Below are 18,390 nucleotides of genomic sequence, written 5' to 3'. Positions count from 1 at the left end.
AACATGGCTTAAAGACGGTCGGCCGGTCAGAACGTACTAACAGAATGCACTGAAAATCAGAAAGGACCTGAGAAGAACGAGCTGAAAATCAGAAACGAGTGGACAAGAACGCACTGAAAAACAGATAAAAACTATTAAATAGAATGCACTGAAAGACAGAAACAAACTGACAACACGCACTGAAGAACAGATACGAACCCACAAGCACAAACTGAAGAGCAGTAATGAACTGAAAAGCACGAACCAAACTAACACGAGATAAACACAAGATTAGCAGAAGGAGCCCAAAGGGTGGCGCATTGGCTATAGAACTTCCATTTTATAGTGTCGTCGTACGTATTGTACGTCACAGCGTTCTTGACGTTCAGAATTTCCAACAACATTTGTGTGACCGTGTGTATGCAAGACAAGTTTGAGCCAACATCCTTCGGAAAAAAATCCACGGTTTTGTTGTCGGAATGTCCGATCGTGTGTACGCGGCATAAATCATTTTAAAAAAATGGGAATTGAACGGCGATATGTTAAAAGACATGGATTTAATGTTGTAATATAGTGTAAAAGAACGGATTACATTAAAAAAAAAAAAATTAACTTAAAAACAAATTCTGGGTGGAACTCCGCTTTAAGTAATGATGAGTATTCAAGTGATTCTTGTCATCTCATGATCTTTAAGCAATACACTTACTGTATCTTGGTCACAGAAGGAAATATCTTGAATTGCAGTGCCCAGCTTCACTTTAGTTATGGTTTTTCTGTGTCAATTCAATAAGCTGCGCTTGTTTTGTTTTTTCTGCTTTTCACAAGGTCCTGTTTACCAAAATCAGTTCAATGTGTTAAACTCTCATGCCCCATAAGTGCATTGGGTATTACTCTAGCTTTCCTGCACCATAGTACTAAGTTATGCAAAGGGCCGGGGGGGAGGGGGGAGAGAGAACAACAGCTCAAAAATATGTATACAATATGTATTTTAGCTGCCTTTTTAGATGTTTGTCTAAAGTTTAAGCTTATTTGCATCTATGGCATTATAGTAAAAGAAGAGCTTAGCTAGAAGTAGCTGCAGCTTTACAACACCAATCTTGTATATGTGTAAAACTTCTTTCAAATGTACTGGGAAATTCACTTAGGTGTCCTTTTATGAAACTGAGATCAGCGGCGATCCCGAGTCTCACCGCTGATCTCAGCTCATTACCAGTTTATGAAACTGAGATAATCAGCGGAGAACATGTTCTCCGCTGATTATCTCAGCACAGTGAGAATTTGTAACTGACTTCACAGAAACGGCCAGTTTATGAAGGTGCGATCTCAGCACCTCACTGGCGATCTGTGACAGAATTCTCACTTTCTGATTCACCATTTCAGAAGTGGAGAATCAGAGTGAGAAGCCTGAAACTGGCTGATATTCTGGAGAAAGCAAGAAGTCTTTTGACTTCTTTCTTTCCCCAAACAGTCAGAGCACACCTTCCCCACCATTACACACACCAAAACCAGCAGGATAGGAATTTATAGTGTATATATATATATATATATATATATATATATAGATAGATAGATAGATAGATAGATAGATAGATAGATAGATAGATAGATAAATAGATATCTATTTATCTATCTATCTATCTATCTATCTATCTATCTATCTATCTATCTATCTATCTATCTATATATATATATATATATATATATATATATATATATATCTATATATAGCTATATATATAGATCTATATAGATCTATATATAGACATATATCTATATATAGATATATATATATATATATAGATCTATATAGATCTATATATAGACATATATCTATATATAGATATATATATATTTTTTTTTAGATGTTCACGTCTCTGGCTGGGTTCACACTTGTGCGATGCGTGAACCAACGTGATTCCTGTGCGGGTTTTCACATCGCACCTACATTGACATCTGCGCACCACTGCGGTAGTCAATGTAAAGTTAATGACACCCCCAGATCATTTCACAGATCGCAGTGCGAACTATGTAATGGTGCAGGAATCGGTGTTCACACCCATGCGATCCGATTCCAGTGCGGACCAAATAAAGGGTCCTGTACCATTTTGGTGCAAATGCAATATGATTTAGGGCCAGTTCCCACTGCTGCGGTGTCCAAGATCGGATGTGATTCGCACCGCACTGCAGTGCAAAATCACATCCGATCTCTGTGCGATGCGATTTCAGCCATACAGATAGTATTGCTAAGTTTGCATTGCCCTCGGACCAAACTCTTACAGGACCCTTTTTTTGGTCCACAGCAGAATCGGATCGCATGGGTGTTCAAACCCATGCGATTCGATTACTGTCCGAGTTTGCAGATCGCACTGCGATATGCGAACTGATTTGGGGGTGTTGTTAACTTTTAGGCCCAGTTCACACTTGTGCGATGCCGGACATCGCACAGGCATCGCATGTTATTCGCAGCACACTGCCATTCACATTACATGCGATGTCTGTGGGGTGCGATATCAGCTGTACAGATAGTATGGCTGATATCGCACCGCATTCGGTGCAAACACGCACAGGACCCTTTTTTCTGTTCGGACCAGAATCGGATCGCATGTGTGTTCACACATATGCGATCCGATTCATGTCCGAACTGTCAGTTCGCAGTGCGATATGCAAGCTGATCTGGGGGTGTCGTTAACAATGTATTGACACTCCCCAGCGATTCGCATATGGCAGTGTGAACAGACATGCGAGTCGGTGCGATGCGGGAACCCGCAGTGGATTCGCAGTGTTCTCGCATCGCACCAGTTTATCAATTTTTATGTTTATCTATAATGAAATATATTTTATTTTAATTTATTAATAAATATTTATACTTGTATACTTTATTAAAATTATTTTTTTAATGATTATAAATGTATTTTGCATTTATATGAATGGTGTATAGCTGCATTACATATGTGCATTACATTCATTTACTATACACCATTCACATTTAAATAGGGACATGTATGATCTTTAAATATTGATAAAAACAATGTTTTTTTTATAATTAGGTTAATGTATATTGTGTAGGGGGAATTTAACTTTATTATTTTATTAATATGTTGGGGAATAATGTGTGCTGATTTGTGTTAAACTTTTGTATTTTATGGTTCCTCATACTGTAATCCCGCTATATCAAGCGAGATTATAGTGAGAGGAGCCATTCTCAGGAGTTCCCGTCGTTTGTAGATCGCTCCTCAACTCAACATGAGAAGCGATCTACACACTTTCATAAACAGGCACTCAGAGGAGAGCGATCTACACACTTTCATAAACAGGCACTCAGAGGAGAGCGATCTACACACTTTCATAAACAGGCACTCAGAGGAGAGCGATCTCCTCTGAGAATGCCTGAGAACTGAAAAGCGGTATTTTACCGCACTTTCATAAAAGGACACCTAAACCACTACAGCCAAGGCCTGTGTAAGTTGAGGACTACAGTGAGACTGACATATATTTAAGGTTGTTTGACCTTACCCTTTCTGAACCTGCCCTATTGTGAGTGTCTGCACTGACTTCTAGAATGAGAAAGAAAAGGCAGAGAAAAGTTGAGTAATGCAACACTAAATCTAACTCTTAGCACTGTATCATATTACATGTGTATGAAATGTGTGTGCATGTATGAAATTTACATACTTTGCTTATGTACACTTTTTTGTGCAACTTTTAATAAAATAATTTTAAAACATAAATTGTTTTTTGGTATCAATAACTGGGTATTTTCCTTTAAAGCGGATGTCCGCCCACCCCACGAAAAATTAAAAGTCAGCAGCTACAAATACTGCAGCTGCTGACTTTTAATATATGGACACTTACCTGTCCAGGGAGCCTGCGATGTCGGCACCTGCCTCCATTGCCGTTTCCCTACTCGGCGCTGCGCTTTCTAATTGGCCTGTCAAAGTAGGAAGAAGAAAGGTGGCTGAGCTTTGCCGCGGCACCGTCTTCGGAGGTGGGGAAGGGGACCTGTTAAACTACAAATAAGCAGAAGTTCCACTTTTGGGTTGCTTAGAGAAGTTTTATATGTCTCGGAGATCTGATTTTTTTTTTTTAAAAAAACAGTAGAGACAGAGACAAATAACTATGCAGTAGGTGGTAGCTGTGCAGTTTATGCCGTGCTTTCCAGATGGTATATATTATTGGATTTTCAACTATCTATTGTAAAAGTAAATTTTTATGCATATGAATAATATATATTACATTTAACTTTAGTATCATATTTTGGCCTAGGTAAGAATCAGTATAAATAGAGGAGTCATGGATCCAGTCTTAGGAGGAAAAAGATAAAGAAAGTGTACCAACCTCATGCAATAACATTCATTTTATAAATTTGTGCTCAATTGCACACAATATTCAACACAGCACTTGCCTATGGCTCAAAGATCCATATGGTGACAGAGATCTTGCTTATCATGAGAAGTGAGATGTCAGTGATGTAGAGATTGGCAGAGAAGTGCAGGATCTGCTAGATGGTTGGAGGTGTGTAGTGTTCCATGCTTTACTTCCAAGTAAAGCATGAGTTGTTATGCAATCCATGTTGAGGTTTCTGGACTGTATAACCTTAAAAATATATGAAAATATGAATTTTAATAGAAGTATCTTTAGGATTATATGAATTATGTAAGATGTAATGGATGTTTATTGTCTATTCTTTGCTTCTAATAAGTGTTGCAAGTTTCAAAGGAAAGCTTGGTTCCTGTTACATCATACCAGTATAACTTGAAGTAGAACACTTCAAGTTATACCTCTGTGGGGTTGACAAAACAATTCATGCTTTGATCTGGAAAAGGGAGGAAAGGTCTTTATCACTTTTGGTAACTGATGCTGCACACCTCCAATCAAGTAATTGTGTGCTACATCTGGTTGCCAAGAAGGAGGGAGATCACAGGCTGTAAGGCTCGATTCACACCTATGCATGTTGCTTTTGAGCGTTTTTGGAGGTTTTTTTTTCATGCTTGCCACGTTTTTGAGCAGCGTTTTTGCGGCGTTTTTGCCGCGATTTGCGTTTTGCGTTTTTTTTTTTTTTTTTTTACAGTTTTTTTTTTACAGTCTAAAAAAAAAATTTAAAAAAATTTAAAAAAAATTAAAAAAAAAAAAAAAAAAAAAAAAAGGCAAAAACGCATCAAAAACGCATTAAAAACGCTGCAAAAACGCTGCAAAAACGGTGCACTTGCGTTTTTGATGCTTGTCCATTGAAATCCATTACATGCAAAACGCTACTTTTTGCATGAAAAAAAGTCCCCGACCCTTTCCAAAAATGCAGAGAAACAAAAAGGCATTGATGTGAACATGTTCCATAGGAACCCATGTTAAAAAATTCCCGTGCATTTCTGCAAAATGCAAAATGCATCAAAAAACGCGCTAGTGTGAATGGAGCCTTAAAGTGCAATTAATGGACACTGGATGTTATTTAGCCAGGTAAAGTTTTCTTAACAAGACACAGGCAGAAAAAAAATACAGGGGTTTTTACAATCCTCTAATAAAAGAAAAAAAAACAAGTTTTGGCTATACATGCACTTAAGAACCTCCATTATTAGTGAATTTATGGTAAATAGGATGTAAAGGGTTACTGCAATTTTAACGGTAAAACATGAGCTCATACCATGTTGTTTTTTTAGGCAATATAACAGTGGCTGAGCTAACATACTATACTATCAAATTTTAACACAGCATAAAATTAGTTAATGATGCACAACAAATTCATTTGTTACTCTTTTTATTGCTGGAAAAAATAATCCTAATTCTAACTCTAAACATATTTGTGCTGAATACATCTGTTTCAATTTGAAATATTTGATGTTAAATAATTAAATGCAATAATAATATACAAAATAAAATATGCATATCACACCAGGGTGCATTTGTTATTCGTCATATTAGCTACCCATATTAGCAACCACAAGACACAAACTGCTATATTATTATTTTACAGGATTTATATAGTATATAGTGCCCACAGTCTGCATTCTGTTTTTGAAAGCTTGAGTTTTAGGAAGTGGTATGACATCCATACTGGTATCTTAGTTAGTAAGTTGGTGAAGAGCAAGGTCATTGAGGGGGGAGCTGAGGAGAAAAGAAATAGATTTAGGTGTAATTAAGATAGAGATGACATTGTAAACCATGCCAAGTTTATCATCTGACCAAGGGAGGAGATATAGATATAGAACAGAAAGGAGTATGAGGAGAATTTCCCCATGAAATTCATTCTGTTACAGCCATATGCCATCAGATGATGAAATTCCAGAGGGCAGGATTCACGTGTGCCAGTGCCAGAACTGGCTTTAATGGCTTTCAGCAGAAGAGCAGTGCGGCTCACTTCATAGCCTGGCAGGGCAGTTTACCATTGGACCAGCTGGATGGCATGAACAGTCCGGGAGGTACAGCGGCACATTGTCATAGTACACCCACAGCCACCATAACGGTCTTTTTGTGAGTGCATCAGCTTTTTAAAATTTTTCAATAAACACCTATTGTTTTTACTACACTTAGATCCCTTGCACTGGTTTGTCTTTGTTTTATCTATAGAAAAGAAATGGTCTGAGGAGAAAGCCTGTGGGTGAGTTAGTGCTCCGTGGCTGTGGGGGAGAAGAAGCGTGTTAAAGTATAAAAGAGAAGATGGGGACTGGTTGAGAGGGTGTTAATGAGAGTGACAAAATTGAAGGAATTATATTTTAAGAGGACAGCTTTAAATAGGGACAAGTTCCACATGGAGCTAGTTTTCCGCCCTCACTTACTTAAGAGTTGGGCTATGTAGTTTGAGACTTCTGGTGCCATCTGTTTGCCAGGGTTGTAGCAGTAAGGGGCCAAATTCTGTGTGTAGTGAGGGGAGAGGTGTGTTCAGGGAGGAAGTGAGAGAGATGTAGATAGAAGTGGCCAGGTCAGGGCAGGACAGGGGTGAGATTTTGATGTACAGGTCATCAGTAGCATATTAAAGAAGCAAAGGTTTGAAATATCAAAACTTTCTATGGGTAACTACTGTATTTGCTGGTTGAGGGGAAGTTAAAGGCAGGGGGAGCTTACAACTGATAAGGTGAAATTTCCCTGGCAAAGTAAACAGCCTAAGCGATCCGAATTGATATTCTCCTCTCTCCCTCCCTCTCCGCAGTCATCTGGGACATGTCACAGGTCCAAGAAGATTGTGGGACAATTCACAATGCGCAGCGTGGTTCACACATTGGCAGTTGGCACCCGGCTGTGAAGCCGAAAGCTGTCACAGCCAGGTGCACACAGTTGAGATACGGTGAGAGAAGACCAAGGGAAGGGATGGCTTGGGTGAGCACATGCTGAATCCTGGGACAGATGAGTGTGTGTTTATTAAATGTCAGCAGCTACAGTTTTTGTAATTTCTGATGTTTAATAAACACAAAAATGAGTGGAGCTCCTCTTTAGGTTAGTTTCAATAGTTGAGAGGTAGCCAGGGTGTTAGCATTAACAGGGGTGTTGAAGTCACCAAGAATGACAGTGGGTCAACAACCCAACAGCCTCTGGCTAAGGGAACAGTGGGGGCAGTGTAGCTAACATACTGTATATACAGGTGGTAGTCTTAAATAAGTTACAATCTTTTGAAATAGGGGACTGGAAACAATGAAGCGAAGCAGCAGGGTAGCTCTAAAACAAACCAGTTTCTTTGGCTATTACAGGCAAAATTTTGGTTCAATAGAAATTGAATTAGCAATGCTTAGTCATAATAAATACAACCGTATTAAAAAGTTAAATGTTACACTGGTGTGCTTTACAATATTACAGTTGCCAGAAAAGTGGAAGCATACTTTAAAGCTCAACTGAAGGCTCAACTGAAGGCAAATCTTTAAAAATGTAAACAGACTCCCAGTAGGTGTTAAAAATAAAAAAAAAACGGTAGTGTGTCTTGTCTTGCTAGTAACATGCACCTTTCTGTGTTTTGCAACCACTCAGATGCCCCGTACACACGGTCGGATTTTCCGATGGAAAATGTCCGATCGGAGCGTGTTCTCGGAAATTCCGACCGTGTGTGGGCTCCATCGGACATTTTCCATCGGATTTTCCGACACACAAAGTTTGAGAGCAGGAGATAAAATTTTCCGACAACAAAATCCGTTGTCGGAAATTCCGATCGTGTGTACACAAATCCGACGGACAAAGTGCCACGCATGCTCAGAATTAGGGATGAGCCGAACACCCCCCTGTTCGGTTCGCACCAGAACATGCGAACAGGAAAAAAGTTCGTTCGAACATGCGAACACCGTTAAAGTCTATGGGACACGAACATGAATAATCAAAAGTGCTAATTTTAAAGGCTTATATGAAAGTTATTGTCATAAAAAGTGTTTGGGGACCTGGGTCCTGCCCCAGGGGACATGGATCAATGCAAAAAAAAGTTTTAAAAATGGCCGTTTTTTCAGGAGCAGTGATTTTAATAATGCTTAAAGTCAAACAATAAAAGTGTAATATCCCTTTAAATTTCATACCTGGGGGGTGTCTATAGTATGCCTGTAAAGGGGCGCATGTTTCCTGTGTTTAGAACAGTCTGACAGCAAAATGACATTTTGAAGGAAAAAACTCATTTAAAACTACTCGCGGCTATTGCATTGCCGACAATACACATAGAAGTTCATTGATAAAAACGGCATGGGAATTCCCCAAAGGGGAACCCCGAACCAAAATTAAAAAAAAAAAATGACGTGGGAATCCTCCTAAATTCCATACCAGGCCCTTCAGGTCTGGTATGGATATTAAGGGGAACCCCGGCCAAAATTTAAAAAAAAAAATGACGTGGGGTTCCCCCTAAATTCCCCCTAAATTCCCCCTAAATTCCATACCAGACCCTTCAGGTCTGAACTGTCAGACGAGGAGCGCCGTCACACAGCGGGAGCCTCCCTCCATGCCAGCATGGATTGCGGAGCGGCCCGGAGAAGAAAAGAAGAAAAGAAGAAGAGAAGAAGAGAAGAAAAGAAGAAGAGAAGAGCGGGAGCCTCCCCCCCATGCCATGGGTGCGGAGCGGCCCGAGGAGAAGAAGATAGAAGACGCCGCGGAGGAGATGCTGGACGAGAATGCCGGAGGAAGAACCAGAAGAGCCAGAAGAACCAGAAGAACCAGAAGATGAAGGAAGATAGAAGAAAGAAGAAGCATTTAAATAAAGGAATTGTCAAAAACTGTCTCTTGTCATTTTTAACATTTTTGACACTTTCTTCGTGAAATGGTAGGGGTACTTATGTACCCCCTTACCATTTCACACAGGGGGGGGGCCGGGATCTGGGGGTCACCTTGTTAAAGGGGGCTTCCAGATTCCGATAAGCCCTCCGCCCGCAGACCCCCACAACCACCGGCCAGGGTTGTGGGGATGAGGCCCTTGTCCTCATCAACATGGGGACAAGGTGTTTTGGGGGGCTACCCCAAAGCACCCTCCCAATGTTGAGGGCATGTGGCCTGGTACGGTTCAGGAGGGAGGGGGGGCCGCACTCTCGTCCCCCCCTCTTTTCCTGCGGCCTGCCAGGTTGCGTGCTCGGATAAGGGTCTGGTATGGATTTTTGGGGGGACCCCATGCCGTTTTTTTTTTTTTTTTGGCGCGGGGTTCCCCTTAAAATCCATACCAGACCTGAAGGGTCTGGTATGGAATTTAGGGGGAACCCCACGTCATTTTTTTTTTAAAATTTTGGCCGGGGTTCCCCTTAATATCCATACCAGACCTGAAGGGCCTGGTATGGAATTTAGGAGGACTCCCACGTCATTTTTTTTTTTAAATTTTGGTTCGGGGTTCCCCTTTGGGGAATTCCCATGCCGTTTTTATCAATGAACTTCTATGTGTATTGTCGGCAATGCAATAGCCGCGAGTAGTTTTAAATGAGTTTTTTCCTTCAAAATGTCATTTTGCTGTCAGACTGTTCTAAACACAGGAAACATGCGCCCCTTTACAGGCACACTATAGACACCCCCCAGGTACGAAATTTAAAGGGATATTACACTTTTATTGTTTGACTTTAAGCATTATTAAAATCACTGCTCCTGAAAAAACGGCCGTTTTTAAAACTTTTTTTTGCATTGATCCATGTCCCCTGGGGCAGGACCCAGGTCCCCAAACACTTTTTATGACAATAACTTGCATATTAGCCTTTAAAATTAGCACTTTTGATTTCTCCCATAGACTTTTAAAGGGTGTTCCGCGGCATTCGAATTTGCCGCGAACACCCCAAATTGTTCGCTGTTCGGTGAACTTGCGAACAGCCAATGTTCGAGTCGAACATGAGTTCGACTCGAACTCGAAGCTCATCCCTACTCAGAATAAATAAAGAGATGAAAGCTATTGGCCACTGCCCCGTTTATAGTCCCAACGTACGTGTTTTACGTCACTGCGTTCAGAACGATCGGATTTTCCGACAACTTTGTGTGACCGTGTGTATGCAAGACAAGTTTGAGCCAACATCCGTCAGAAAAAATCCTAGGATTTTGTTGTCGGAATGTCCGAACAAAGTCCGACCGTATGTACGCCCTATTACTGCTGTAAATGCTGTGGAGAAGCGCTTGGTTTGCTTGGTTTGCTTGGTTTGCTTTCAACCCCAGTGGAGAAGCAAAAGTCCTTTAATGGATCCCAGGGTTCCCAACAACTGACTAAGAAATAAGCTAGCCCCTCCTTGAAGGGCTTTTACATTTGCCAGATGCCGAAGGACCCGGATGCAAAGATGGCATCCGATGCAGGCCCTCCTCTGTCTCCCACACAAGAAGAACAGAACCCTGCATTCTCTACTTGCCCGCAGCAACGTGACTCCCCCCTGTCACACCAGGTATCCATTTCACAACCACCCAGAGATCCTCATATGGCGTTGCACTCCATGTTGAAACCAGTGGTCTATGCCATCCAGCTATTGACTAAATGATTCTTGAATGCTTTGTAACAATACATGTTTGATCATTTATATACTAATATGGTACATGTTATTAATGTTTCTTTTTTAGTTTTATTTTATGTCTTGTTATACCAGAGGTATTAACTAGTTATATCTTAAGAGCTATCAATATCCTAGAACTATTGTTGCCAAATTTGTAATGTGTCGTAAGGATATGCTTTCTTAAAAGATGGGGGGGGGGGGGCATTGCCTTGTATCCCATAACACAGTAAGTTCCCAAATGGGGTGCTGGGGGGCTGGGGCAGCGCCTTCGACCAGGTATACTCATAGTCATCCTTTTCTGACTATTATCTTTATGTTATGAAACATTTTGTGTTACTATGTGAAACTCAATAAAAAATTATTTGAAAAGAAACCAGTGGTCTGTGTAGTCATTAGGAAAAACTGAAATTTCCCAGGCACACAACCTTCTTCACAGCTGGTGCTCACATCGAGCTCCCACCTCTATCATCAGGCTGCCAGTCAAGCCTGTGGAAGCCACTTAGCTTCACAATAGAGCCGGAAGCTTACTCTGAGGCCTACGCGGGGCTGTGGTTCCATGGTCATGGGTTACCTTCAACAGCCACCCATCCACACTCCCTGATTAAGGACAGCTACTGCTGCATGGTTACCAGAGGAACTCTTTACTACAATATTTTAGCAAGGAATCCACACAAGGTGAGCAGTTCCCACACAATCTCCCAATATCACCACAGTGGGCAGGCTGCATAGGAAAACTAGCTACCCCACTGTCATGAAGATCCTGCCAGTAATCAGCGATCCAGACGCAGGGGGACACGGCCGCGGGTTCCACTGCGCATGCGCGCGCGTTCACGGGTGCTGTCACGCACGGGCACGCACGCGCGCACTCCTGCTAGTGCCAGGCGGGCTATTTAAACCGGCCTGTCACACTCCATCCCCGCTGTCTGCTCTACAGCGTTCCGTGTGCCTTAACCTGATCTGACCTGTGTACTCTGCTATCTGACCCGGCTTCCTGTTAGACCATCCTGCTATCCGCCTGCACCAGACCCTCTTGGCTTGCCTGACCATCCCTCTGTGTTGTCCCTGGTACCTCTGCTGATCGACCGATACCGACCTCTGGCTTGTTTGACCACCCCTCAGTCTGATACCTGTATCCAGCATTCCAGTCTACTACCTGCTGCCTTGTTCCTGGTTCCAATCCAGCGTTCCAGTCTACTACCTGCTGCCTTGTTCCTGGTTCCAGTCCAGCGTTCCAGTCTACTACCTGCTGCCTTGTTCCTGGTTCCAGTCCAGCGTTCCAGTCTACTACCTGCTGCCTTGTTCCTGGTTCCAGTCCAGCGTTCCAGTCTACTACCTGCTGCCTTGCTCCTGGTTCCAGTCCAGCGTTCCAGGCTACTACCTGCTGCCTTGTTCCAGGTTCCAGTCCAGCGTTCCAGGCTACTACCTACTGCTTGTTCCAGGTTCCAGTCCAGCGTTCCAGGCTACTACCTGCTGCCTGTTCCGGGTTCCAGTCCAGCGTTCCAGGCTACTACCTGCTGTTTGTTCCAGGTTCCAGTCCAGCGTTCCAGGCTACTACCTGCTGCTTGTTCCTGGTTCCAGTCCTACTTACTTACCTGCTTACTTACCTGCTTCCTTATCTGCTGTGGCTCCGGGTCCTCCCTGCGATCCAGCATCCTCTTCAGCTTCTGGACCCAGAGGGTGTCACCACTCCTGCACTTCCGGTGACTGTCGATCCTGCCAGGCACCCATACCACTCCTCACTCCTGGCCTTCTGTCTCCATTCCAGAGGAACAGGAGTGGGAGCTGTAAGGGAGGTCCTTCTCTGCACTTCAGGCTCAAAACCTACCAGGTACGTGACACCCACACTATACGCCCCTCCTCATACTCTCAAGTAAAGGCTTGCAACATCCATCTACCCAAATCCTGGTATTCACATACTGACAAAGCAAATATGTACATCTAATGACGATAATAAGGAAAACTGTGCTTCACAGACAAATAATCCACAAGGTCAGATAGAAATGCCCTCCTGATATAGCCACTGTCCACATCTACTTCTAACACTTGTTACAAAGGATCAAAATGATTGAAGATTAACGCCAAACTAATAAACAAGGTTTTTTTCAAAATTTAGACACTGATTACTCAGTACATAGTTGCAAGAGAACAACAGCATCATCAAGCGACGTGCTCAATCCTTATATCCCAATCAGACAGACCGATCGACTTCTGTACAACCGCCCTGCTGGAAAATTGTCTCCTGATCAGCATCACAGACTATAACTTGCAGTGTTGATCTGTGTATTCTGACAGCGGAGAAGTCTTCCCATTCTCAGAATACAATGACACAGTGGGAGGATTCCCCTATCCACCTCAAATGTGTGAATGAGGGAATCGGCTCAGTTTTTTCCTTCAACCTGCTGGCTGAATGAAAGAGACTGACTCATCTATGGCCAGCTTTAGACAATTCTCCCTCTATGATGCATGGAGAGTCCATAGCCTCATGGAAAAGCACCTCTCCCACTCCAGCGAGAAGAGCCACAACCAGACATCACTGAGGTCATAGGTTAAGATCCTGACCCTGACAGATATAGGTCCCATTACATGGTCAGTTCGCACTTCTATAATTTCTCATTACTTTGTGGACAATGCTGTGGATCTACCATTTCTTTTTCCAACTGGTGAGAGGCAAACAAAGCAGTTTTTTAGAGGTAAATGTATAGCAATAGCCAATCAGCTAAAACCTAACTCTTAACTTCATAAACAACTGCTCCAATCAACACTAATGAGACAAAAAGCTTACATTTTTAGCCTTTCCATCCACCTCTACACTTTATGAAATCACAAACCTTAGAACTCATTTGCAAGCATTAGCTCTGGGTAAAATGGAGAATCAACTCATCTCACTTAAACAATGATACTATGAACAACGCCACAAAGCTCATTCCCTCCTAGCTTGCAGGTTGGGATATGACAGGGCAACTAAAATGGTATATATCAATAGAAACACAAAAGTAATTCTGCAAAATGATCTTGATAGGATTACCCAGATAAACTTACTCCGGAAGAGTAACATTCTTGAATTCCTTAATTAAAGTTTAACAAATCCAAGAGACTATCATAGACTCCTAGGCAGCACATCCCTAGGCCCAGATGTCCTTTCTTACCTTTGCTTCAACACCTTTCAACCTATCCTCACCTAACACATGTGACACCTCTTCAGTGATTTTTTTTCTGTAGCCAGCCCACCCCTAAATCTATGCATACCGTTCATAACAGTTATTCCCAAAAAAGGTCAAGATAACTTCAACTGTGCCAATTTTAGGCCTATGACCTTACTAAATTCTGATCCTAAGATATTCTATTAGAAAGAAAAAGACTACTTTAGATTCTCCTGGCCCTAATCCATAAATATCAAGGGGGACTCCTATGATTTCTCCTGGAAGGAGACAATTCCCACAGAACCTTAGACCTCATTGACATATTGCAAGGACGAAGCAAAGAAGGTAGGTTCTCAGATGCTGAAAAGGCATTTGACCGCCTCAGCTTTCCCTTTTTTTAGCATATCAACATTGAAAGACTATCCACACCCTATTCTATGTCATCTGCTTCCATGAAACTCCAACATGTCAAATCCATTCCCAATGAAAAACAGAACATGGCGGGGATACTCCCTATCCTAGCTACTCTTTATTTTATGTATAATGTCCTTCGCTGAAAGGATGAACATCTCACAGGCCACAACTTCCCCTTTAAACTGGCTCTCTTTGCATATTATTTACTACTAACTCCCCACCCAACCTTTACCACCCTCTCTACCCTACTTGCCAGTATCAAAGAGCTTTCATCAGGTTACAAAATCAATGACTCCAGATTGCAAGCTCTCCTTAGACTGTTCCGTAAACCAGTCCTCATACTGCTACTTATGGAACTCACAGAGTGCAGGAAGTGGAATCCCTCATTTACACTCTTTGGAAAATTTGCCTCACGATTAATTTGTCAATCTATCTGCTGGGTCTTCCACCTCTCAATGTGTCTAAATATGCCAGAAAGTTATTTGTACATGTACAAACTGGCACAAAATGCTTAATTTCCTCTCACTGGAGCCAGACACATGGGCAAACACACTTGACTCATGGGGTGGATTTACTAAAACGGGTGAACTCAGAACCTGGGAATTACTGTGGGACACTGAGTTTAGATTTAGCGATCAGCCTTGTTGATTGTACTTTACCTTCCTTGGTCACCTCTTGGACATTTTAGGGATACATTTTAAAATGTTCAGCTTCAGCATTTATATGCTAAATTTAACAAAAGCATTACATTGCTTTTTCCAGTTGAGTAATTGTTTCCATAGCTATATTAGAATTGGAGCTTTCAGTGTAATTACATCTGCCCTTAACAAACTCCTAAGGAGTAAAATACCACGGGATGCTGCCCAACAGGTTATTGCTACAGAGATGCATAATGACTCAAAATATAATATGCATCCAACAGATTGTAAATTACACAAATGTTCACCAAGCCATAAAACAAGTTTTTTTTTTTTTTAATTTTATCTTATGCATTGTTTCTGAGGTGAATTTATTAAATATTACATAATGTTCTATTAACATTCACATAATAAAAAATTGTTTATATGTCCCAGCAGTATAACACATAGTTATATCAAGCCTCTTTGGACAGTGTATCTTACATTTTATTGAGAAGACAAAAAATAGAATATCTCTTCAGTGGTAGTGCACAGCTAACGTCAGCCCGACAGCAAAAATCATCTGTAGTAAACCAAATACATCAACCCAACATGTGACCAAGCTTGGCTGGGCCTATTGAAGAAATATTGCATACAATATGCATTGCAGAGCAGAGATGCAAGACAGGTTTCGGTGATCTTTGCTGTTTTGTTAAAATGGGGCCAACTGAGATTTACCTGCCCTTAAGGCACTTATCAGGCAGTAACTGCTCTTACACAAAGTAGCTCTTCTGGCAAATACCAGAGCTGCCGGATTGCAAATCCAAGTGTGTGCACAGCAGTGAGTAACTGACTTCAATTAGTTTTAAGGCTGCTGTTTTTTCTGTTAATAAATTCCAAGCAGTTCAGGGCCACTGGACAGGAAAGTATGTGTCCTAAGTACAGCCTGCCATTCGATGACGTTATTTAGATCGAGTAGCAAGAACAACCATAATCCTCACATTTTGAGGGGGGAAAAAAGAGGCTGCATTTGATGCAACTAGTGATTTACAGAAATGTATTCACTTATCTCTAATCTGTTTTACACACTAAGCTGTGTTTGATTTGTCAGCCAGATGCCTGTCCAGGCTTCTGGGTGGGGTCAGGATCATTTCAGAGCCTGGACTGTTGGCTGAAAACTGGTCATAGGAGTGCAGAACGAACTGAACTCCTGTGATCCAAAGAAGTACAGCCAAAAAAGATTTGACTGTACTTCTCCTTTAATGTTCTTCAGCACGCTGTTGAGTGAATATTGAGTTATGTTGAATATTAGAACTAGCAGCAAGCAGCTGTGCGCAGTCCTAGTTTTAAGACCTTGCCATTACTGAAAACCTCTTGTTTACATTAATGATTTCAGCCAGATCAGCATAGTTCTGAGTCATGTGCATCATGGTTATCTATGAAAAAAACAAACAAACCCTCTCTTTCCTCTTTCATTCATTGGATTTCAGTTGTTACAATCATGGAGGCTCAGTATACAATTGTAGCATGAATAGGAACACACACTGCTCCAGGCTGACATCCACCCATCAAGCAATGTTGATATTTGCCTATCTCCTCCCAAGAGCCAGCCCACTGTTTGCATCAGTGGGCTCTTTTGAAGGGTACTGAAGCAGGATGCTGTGATTTAAGTTTCAATTTTCAGTAAGATACTATAAAGCTCACTACTGGCTCTTCTCATCACCATGGTTAAATGCTTTGCATATAGAAGCAGAAACTCAGTGATGAAATTTGGGGGGACCTGCAACATCTTTTTTTTTTGCATGATGTCCCACTTATATAGCCATACCAGATCCCTATCTAGGATAAGGGTCTGGCAAAAAATTTAAAGAAATCCCAAGCACTACATTGCATATGACCTGGAAGGATGAGGGAGAGGGGTGAGGGGGGCCTCGCTGTCCCCTTCTTTCCTGGTCACCCAGGTTCTAAGCTTAGATAAGGGTCTGTACAAAAGTTCATTGTTCAAAAGTCCAAGAAATGAGAGGCCAAAAACTCCATGAATTAGAATGACCAATGCTGAAATTTGTCCCTCGATGGTACTAAAGGCCAATCTAGACCAACTGTAAAAGAGACAGGATGCGTCGTATGTAATACTTCCTAACATGGAATTTACTAGCCTTGTACCAGACAAAATAGGCTTTCCTGTTGCAATAGCAGACTTTCTGAGAAGTTAATTCCCTAGCCTTCAAGAGGGTAGGGATGACTAAATCTTATAAACCCCTGTCCCTCAGGACCTGGACTTCAACAGCCAAGCTATTTAAGCAGGACAATGGACCAGCCTATGAGACAGAGGTTTCCGACAATCCAGAAGGGCCCACAGAGAGGATCCCTCCAGCACCTGAGCCCCAGACCCGGGGTCACCCCCCCGGACTGGGGGGCACCCTCAAGGGCCACCAACAGCCTCCTCATCACTCCACCTCTAGCTTCCACCCAATTCCCCCTGCTGGCATGATCCAGAGTATTTAAGAGGAGCCCTCACCCTACCACTTTCTGGGGATTGGCTGGGGCCCTCCTCAGTACTCCAGGCAGCTCCTCCTAACCTCCCACCCATTCTTCTGGAAGCTTCTCCAAGGTTCCATCGAGCAGGGGGAGGTACCAGAGGTTCTGCCTGATGAATCATCTAGACTCCTTGAGTCACTCACCGTGACCCAGATCCAACCCAGCCTGGCTCTCAGCTAGGCTAAATTTTCCTACACTACTATGTACAATCTAGCACGCTACACTAGAGGGTGCTACAACCACTCCCTCCTCTGCTCTCATAGCAATGTGCACATTTCTCTCCCCCCCCACACTCTCAAAGCAAGGTGAGCATCTCCAGGATCCTACTCTGCTCTCAAAGGCATGTGCCAGGGCAGGGAGGGTTCAGTGAAGCGCCTGTGAGAGAAGTGCTCTTGGGCCTCTGTGATTAGAAATTACAGTAGTGAGTGACAAATACAGGGCTGGGGTCGAAGGTGGCAGGTCTCTGTTCTGACTAGTTAAAGAAGGCTGTAGACTGGTACATCGTATGTAGGGGGATTTGTTTCATCTCTGTGAAACACCTGAGGCTTGTCACTGGGTATATTGTAAAGGTTTACAACCACTTAAAGTCTACACTGTAGAGAGAGCAGAGTCTGGATGAGGGCATGGTGAGAGGACGTGATCTAGCATCTGCTGCTGCATTCAGTGAAGCTGCAGCATAGACAGTGTAGCAAATGGTAAGTTTGTCAAGTAGCAAAGTCTGCACTCAAGAAGATATGGTCTTAAATGTAGCACTACCCCCGTAGGAGCTGCTAGAGTATTACTCAGGTATTTGAAAAAGAACGTGAG

This window comes from Aquarana catesbeiana, linkage group LG04 (assembly GCF_042186555.1).
Source record: "Aquarana catesbeiana isolate 2022-GZ linkage group LG04, ASM4218655v1, whole genome shotgun sequence".
Taxonomy (NCBI): Eukaryota; Metazoa; Chordata; class Amphibia; order Anura; family Ranidae; genus Aquarana; species Aquarana catesbeiana.
The sequence above is the reverse complement of the archived record's forward strand: the minus strand, read 5'-3'. Positions refer to the sequence as shown.